Source organism: Talpa occidentalis, unplaced genomic scaffold (genome assembly GCF_014898055.3).
Source record: "Talpa occidentalis isolate TD23 unplaced genomic scaffold, MPIMG_talOcc4v2.1 talOcc4.12, whole genome shotgun sequence".
In the NCBI taxonomy this organism is placed as follows: domain Eukaryota; kingdom Metazoa; phylum Chordata; class Mammalia; order Eulipotyphla; family Talpidae; genus Talpa; species Talpa occidentalis.
The window spans coordinates 44,358,328-44,365,568 of record NW_023601212.1 but is presented as its reverse complement, the minus strand read 5'-3'; positions in this window follow the sequence as shown (position 1 = coordinate 44,365,568).

The window sequence follows — 7,241 nt, the reverse complement described above, 5'->3', positions numbered from 1 at the left end:
AACAAAATCCATCATGAGGATGACTAAAAAACAACGGAGCCAAGAGTCGGCCCCCGCTGGCTCCAGGACGTGATCCCTCAATGGAGGCCTCTTTCCAAATGTCAAGGAACCCACTCTTTACAAGCAGATAAAAGGGTGAGTGAGTCCTCACACGACCCCGAACTCAACAGACAAGAGACTCCTCCGGAAACAATACGGGGGTTCAGTATCTGGAGAAATATCCTACAACCCAAGGACACAGGTCAGGAAGCTACTAGCACTGTCCACCCCCAGAGCTGCCTCCTTCTACCTTCTGTGAGGTCCGGCTGCACCTCCAGCTGGGGGCACGGGCGAATCCCTGCCCGCCTCCTGATGGGATAGAAAACATTTGTATCGAGGATGCCTTCGTTCAGGGACATGGGTGCAAAGCCTCCCCAAAAGGTTAAATGCAACAAAAGTAAAGTCCCGGGTGCTGGGAGGGCACTTGGTCAGCCTCAGTGGCCTGTCCTGCTGCCAGCCCGGTCACTTCCTCCCCAACACACAGAACCCTTGGCGGCAGTGACACCATGGTCAGAGGAAAAGCGCCAAGGGCATCCTGGTCAACACCAGAACAGGGAGAGCACACACACCACCAGGACGATGGTCGTCTGCTGGGGTGCTCTGGGCCACTCCAGGAAGCCCTGAGACAGAAGAGGGGGTGACAACGGCTGGGGGGGCCCCCACTTGCAGGACGAGGATTAGGCCCAGGAATGGCTCGGCCTGGCACGTGCGGAGCTGTTGTGATTTCAGGGGGATGCGACCGGGTGACAGATAAATACACAAGCTGTGTCCAGGGTGCCTGGCAGAAGGCAGAGTCACACGGTCCTGCCACACCCACACTGCCTGGGGGGGCCGAGGGTCACCCTATCGCCGGCGTCCTGGCAGAGGGAAGGGGAGACTGTCCCTGAGAGGCTGCTCTGCATGTTCCCCACTAGCAAGGGTCGCGGGGCTAGAGGCCGGTCTGACCCCAGGTTTGTCCACCCAATCCTCTCCTGAGCTCCGTCTGGCTCCCGCCTCTCCCCAGGGATGGCATGGGCCTCTTGTCATTTACGGAGCCCTAGTAGCCCAAAATCCCTCCACCCCACGCCAAAAGCTCCCCGCAACGTCCTGTCATCTCTGCTTCGAGCCCTTCCAGACTGCGCTCCACCTGTCGCCGCCCCCCACACCCCCTACCCCGAGGCTGCCCAGTGCCCCCACTCTCAACGCGGTGTTCTGCTCCCCGCCCGAAGGCCTCTCCCCAGTCACCGGGCGCAGGAAACTCACTTGAGCTCCATGCGGCCTGACAGAGCCTGTCCCGGGGACTCGGCTGGGGGCGGGTGGGGCTCAGCTCCCCGTGGGGAGAGAGGGGTCCGGCTTTCCCGCCACCGGAGTCGTGGCCCCGCGCGCCCCCCCCACCCATCCTGGCACCTCCCGCCGCCCGCGGGTCCCCGGGAAGACTCACCCTCTCCAGCCAGACCCAGGCCGGGTTCTGCGGGGGCGCAGGCGCGGGGGAGGCGCGGGTGGGCGGGGAGAGAGGCCCCGGCAGCAGGGAGGGGGCGCTGTCCCCGCCCGGGTCCCTGGGAGGGGGCCACACCGGGGCGTGGCGCCAGGACCGCGCGTGGACGCCCGCAGGGGCCTCCTGGGCGACTCTGGGGTCCGCAGCTGGGGGGGGAGGGGACAGGAGCAGGGGTGTGGCAGGCGGGCCCGCAAGGGGGACAGACTGCAGGGCCAGGGGCCCCTTCGCCCATTGTTACTACTGCGCCCTCCCCGGGCGTGTCATCTCTCCGTGCCTCAGTTTCCCGACCTGATGGCGGGGCGGGGGCAGGTTGGGGGGGGCGGGGGGGCAGCACGCCCACCGCGTGCCCCGCGCCAGGAAAGCGAGAGCCATGGAGCTGGGACCTGAAGCGTGCCTGTCACCGCCCTTCCTTCCAGCGCTGCCAGAGTCCCACAAAGCCATCTGTGGGGGGAAAGCCCCCCTTTCCTCGTGACGGGGAAGTGGAGCGCGCGCTCCCTCCCGTGTCCCCGCCCCTCACGCCCCCCTCCCTGGCCTGCCGCCCCCACAGGGCTTGGGTCTGGGGCCTTGGCCTAGGCCAAGCTCTGATTTCTTTCTTTTTTTTTTTTTTAAAGATTTATTTATTTATACAAGTACTGGGTACAGTCAGAAGCGTGGGAGTGTGAGAGAATTCACCAGAGCCAGAGCGGGGAACAGAACAGACATACTAATGAAATACACTGCTGAGGGGAGGCACAGCAGGAGAGGGCTGCACGCCATGTGGGACCCTCGCTGGTGGCTGGGGAGCGAACCAGTGCTGCAGAGGCTGCGGGCAGCTTTGCAGCCCAGCGCTCAACCACTGCACCACCAGGGGAGGCCCAAGCTCTGATTTCTTGGGCTCCCCCCACCCCCCACCCTCAGGTGCTCCGTTCCAGAGCCGCTGCCTAAGTCCCAGCCTTGCGTTTAGGGGCTTGGCCCTTCCAGACTTTTTTGAATAGTTTGAGGTGAGGATGTAAGTTTTTTTCACAAATGGATAAATACTTGAGCCGTCCCAGTGACTCAGACAAGCAGCGCCACTGACCGACCGGCAGGGTCCAGCCCAAGGCCCTTATGGGCATCTCGGGGAACCCTAACAGCCCAAGGGCAGGTGCCCCGGAAGGAGAAGGGAACGAGGGAACGAGGCCTAAAGGACGTCACTGTCCTGCCTGGGGGACACGCGCCAGCAAAGTGGGAGCCCTTAACCGGAGCTTAGGGGTGCGTCTTCGTACTGTCGGACCCAAAACCCTTTGTTGACATGCGTCTCCATACCTGGACCTGCCGGGTCGGCGCAGTGTGGAGCCAGGAGGAGCCTCCAGGAATGTTGTGTCCAGAATGTTCTAGGAAGGACACATAAAATAAGATCTGTTAGGAGGCTGCTGCAACAAGCCAGGTGAGAGAGGGCACGCCTGCAACGAGGTGGTGGTGAGGATGCAGCTCAGTGGATAGATTCGGACCCGCCTTGGAGACGGAGCAGAGGACGCCCTCGTGGAGGACATGGCAGTGGGGAGTGGAGGGCAGGGGCTGTGGGAAGCGTTTGCACTTTTGAGTCCCAGCATCTGCATGTCCTGTAGGGCCCTGTGTGGAGTGGAGATATTTTTTTTAAAGATTTATTTATGCATCCAAGAGCTGGGGTGCAGGCTAGAGGTGTGGGGGTGAGAGGATTCACCGGAGACAGAGTAAGGAACAGAACAGACAGACTGACTAAAATGCACTGCTGAGGGGAACAGTGGGCGGCTCAGGAGAGGTCTGCAGCACCAAGTGGATTACCTCCCTTGCCGGCCAGGGGAATGGAACTTGTGCTGCTGAGGCTGCAGATTGCCTCATAGTGCTTAACCACTGGCACCACAGGGAGGCCTTTCCATTGCCTTAATATTGAGTCACATGAACATATCGGAAGGAGTGTGAGTGACTGCACGGTGCAGGATGCAGCCCCGACACGGAGCCTGCTGGGCAGGCCTCTGCCATGAGCCACTCCCTGGGCCGTGGCATGCGGCCCCTGGCTCTGCCCCCCCCGCCCCACTGTGGCCCAAAGGGCAGGGTTCTGTGACACAACCCGGGAATCCCGTCAGTGAGCAGTAGCCCACAAAGGAAGACTCTGTCCTTCCTGGGGGCACAGGGATTCGTCTCGGTTATATGAAGCTGTCGGAGGCCAGTGTGGCCTGAGTGCAATCCCTGGCCAGGAAGCATCGCTCCACCAGAAAAGGCAAACGGCTAGAAAAGATGAATCCAGTCAGGTGACAACACAAAATCAATACATACACAAAACTCAGTTGTGTGTCTACACCCTCATTAAGACCCCTCGGAAAGCATCAATAGGAAAATTGTACAACTGCATCAAAAAGAATGAAATACCTGGGGAAACAGTTAATGAAGAAAAACCCGTACAATGAAAAACTAGTAAATGCCAGTAAAAGAAATGAAAAGCAGAAATAAATGGAAAGGTACTCTGTGCTGTGATGGGAATAGTTAATAGTACTGAAATATGAAGACTTCCCAGAGCAAACCACAGGGTCAGCGCAGCCTACTCACAATCCCCACGGCAGCTTTCCCAGAAACTAAGCCTCCTGAAGCGCTGAGGTGGGGGGCGCCGAGGCCCAGAAGCGCTGACTCCCCAGAGTGAAGCTGGAGGCGTCTTGCTCCCGGACTCGAACTGAACCAAACACAAAGTCTCCACTGGAGGTAATTTCGTAGATAACGAAAGTGAGGAGCCGAACCCAGGAAGCGGTCAGGGTGATTCTGTGCAAACGACGCCAAACAGCAAATCTGAATTCAGCTTCTCCGGAAAGAGTCACTGACATTAAGGATGTGCTTGTCCTGGGCAGGGGCTTCCACTCCAACCGGCCCAGCCTAAACAGACGCTGATGCAGGAGGATTTCTTCTTCCTGAAGGACGCCTGGAGAGAGGCAAATGCCGAGCGCCCTCCTCACATCCTCTCCCCCGCCTCCAGGGCCACAGAGAGGTGAGAAGGGAGTGGGGGGGGGCTGCTCAGACCCGGCCTCAGGGGTAGCTTTGCCTCCTGCCGGCTAGACCCAGGCGGGAGGGGGTCCTCAGGCCCAGAAAACGCTCCCTGCTCCCCAAACTCCATGTAAACCCGCTGTGATAAACACCCAGGCCAGCGGTGCAGAAGTGCCCGGAGGGGGGGGTCGGGGGGGGGGTCGGGGTGGGGGGGGGGTGGCGCAGGAGGCCGCGCTTCAGCCCCTGGAGGTGGACACAGAGGGTCACGATCAGGAACCAGCCCGGACCCCTCTAGTCCTCCAGGCCCAGTACGAACCCCAAATGCCCCCCAGTTCTGCACATCCAACCCTCCTGCCCTGGGTCCTCCACTGCCCTCCGCGGTCACCCGCCCTCAGGGAGATGTCCTCAGCTCCCCTCGCCCTCGGCTCACCTCCTCCTCTCCTGGCCCGAGGGGGCCCCAGATAAATGCACGGATGACTACTCCCGGCTCGGTCTAGAGAGACCAGGTCCCAGCAGCCCCAACCCCACCCCAAAGTCGGGGAAGCCAGAGCGAACAAAGCAGCTGGGACTGCACTGCCCGCATGCGTGGTCTGGCGGGGTGGCGCAGGTGCGGCAGGTGGGGCGGGCAGGTGGGGGAGGGCACGCCCACTGCGCAGGCCGGCTGCTGCCGGACAAGTTGGGAAATCAAACTCAAACAGAGGCAAATAGCCCTGTCTTCTCCAAAACTATGTCAACGAAAACTCCGGGAAGCCACTAAAACGGCAAAACGGGTCTACTTGGATTTAAAACTTGCTCAGGGCCTCCCTGGTGGCACAAGGGGTGAAGACACAAGCTATGAAGTGATCCGTCGCCTCTGCAGCACGAGTTCTATGTCCAGCCGGCCAGGGAGCTACCCACATGGCACAGCAGACCTCTCCTGTCTCCCTGCTGCTCCCCTCAGCAGTGTGTCTCAGTCAATCTGCCTGTTTTGTTCCCGTCTCTATCGCTGGTGAATCTTCTCACCCCCGAGAACTCTGGCCTGTACCCCACTTCTTGTAGGCATAAATAAATAAATCTTCAAAAAATTAAAAACTTGCTCAGGATTATTTAGCAGTGACCACAGATGCCTCCCAAACCCGCCCCTCCTCCCAGGAGACAGAATGGGGCGCTCTCCCCAGCCCCTTCCAACAGTGCTACTGTCAGTCTTGGGTGGAGCCAAAGCTCTTTGATCGTATTTCTGTCATCATAATTAACACGATTACTTTTCTATTGAATGTAATAGAGCCTTCCGCTTGATTTTAGAGCCCAGGGGTACAGGGAAATGCTTTTGTGGCTACAAGTCACAGAAAAACCTGACTTCAACCATTAGGAAAATTCTAGTTTACTTAGGAATGCTCGAGAAGGCTGGGACTGCTCCAGTCCCACGTTCTTTCTGTCCCTCTACTCTGCTATCACTGGCTCTAGGCCAAGGGAGCACCCTGGGATGTGGCAGGACGGCTAGCCCAGTTGCAGGCATCATGGGGCAGCCCAATAGTCACAAAAGGAAGAGAGAAGCAAAAAGCCTCTTCTTACACCTTTCTTCCCTACCAGGAAGGGGAATATTTCCAAGTAGCACCAGCAGAATTCCTCTTATGCACACAGGACAACACCGGGTCATACGTTTACTCCTCGACCCACCTCTGGTAAGGGAATGGACTCCTGCACTTGGAACCAATCATGAGATGTTCCCTAGAGTTAATGTATTATTCAACGTAATTGGGGTTCCCTCAGGAAGGAAGAGAGGGAAACGCCCAGGCAGTCTTCCTTGTGGAGAAGATGTATGATGTGTCCTCAAACAAGTGAAAGGCAAGTGAAGAGTAGGAATGAAGTAGAAGAGACAAGCAAAGAAGAGGCAGGAGGGAGAGAGGGAGGAAGGAAGGATGGAAAAAAGATGAATTTACTCTATAACTAAATCATATCTTTATGACTTACTACAGTGCAATAGTTTTTTTTTTTTTTTAAAGATTTATTTATTTATTTATACAAGCACTGGTACAGTCAGAAGCGCGGGAGGGTGAGAGAATTCACCAGAGCCAGAGCGGGGAACAGAACAGGCAGACCAAGGAAATACACTGCTGAGGGGAGCAGTGGGCGGCAGGAGAGGTCTGCGCACCATGTGGGACCCTCGCCAGCAGCCGGGGATCGAACCAGTCCTGCAGAGGCTGCGGGCAGCTTTGCAACCTAGTGCTCAACCTCTGCGCCACCGGGGAGGCCCTACAGTGCAATAGTTTTAAAACTTTTTTCAGCAATCAAAACTTTCATATAAAAAACATAAAATCTTGTTTTTTGTCATTCTGTGGGTCAGCGTAAAACAAAGATAACCCATTTTCCATCTGTTATAAAAGTAACAGACACCAGATGTTTTTTGTCTTATTCCTGTTTTACTTCTTGGGGAAAAATGTTCCTTGCCATTCTAGAGTGAAGACAAGCACTTTCTTTGAAGAATTTTAGGGAAACTGGACAAAACTAAATAATATGCTTTTGCAAACTTAATTTTTTCAAGGCAGTAATGTCTCCCAGATCCTCTTTGTGGACTGCCCTGTGGACATGCTCTTTGGATGCTTAGGCATTGTTGGTGGAATCTCAGGAACCATGTTCTGAAGGCCCTGGTTGTGGAGGCTTCCTTCTGTGTATCTGGATTCCAAGAAGCCAAGACAGGAGACCCACGTCAGAAACCAGGAGACAAAGGTACAGAAGTCTAAAAGTAGAGGTGCTCAGTTAAGCAGTGGGTAGCAAGGTG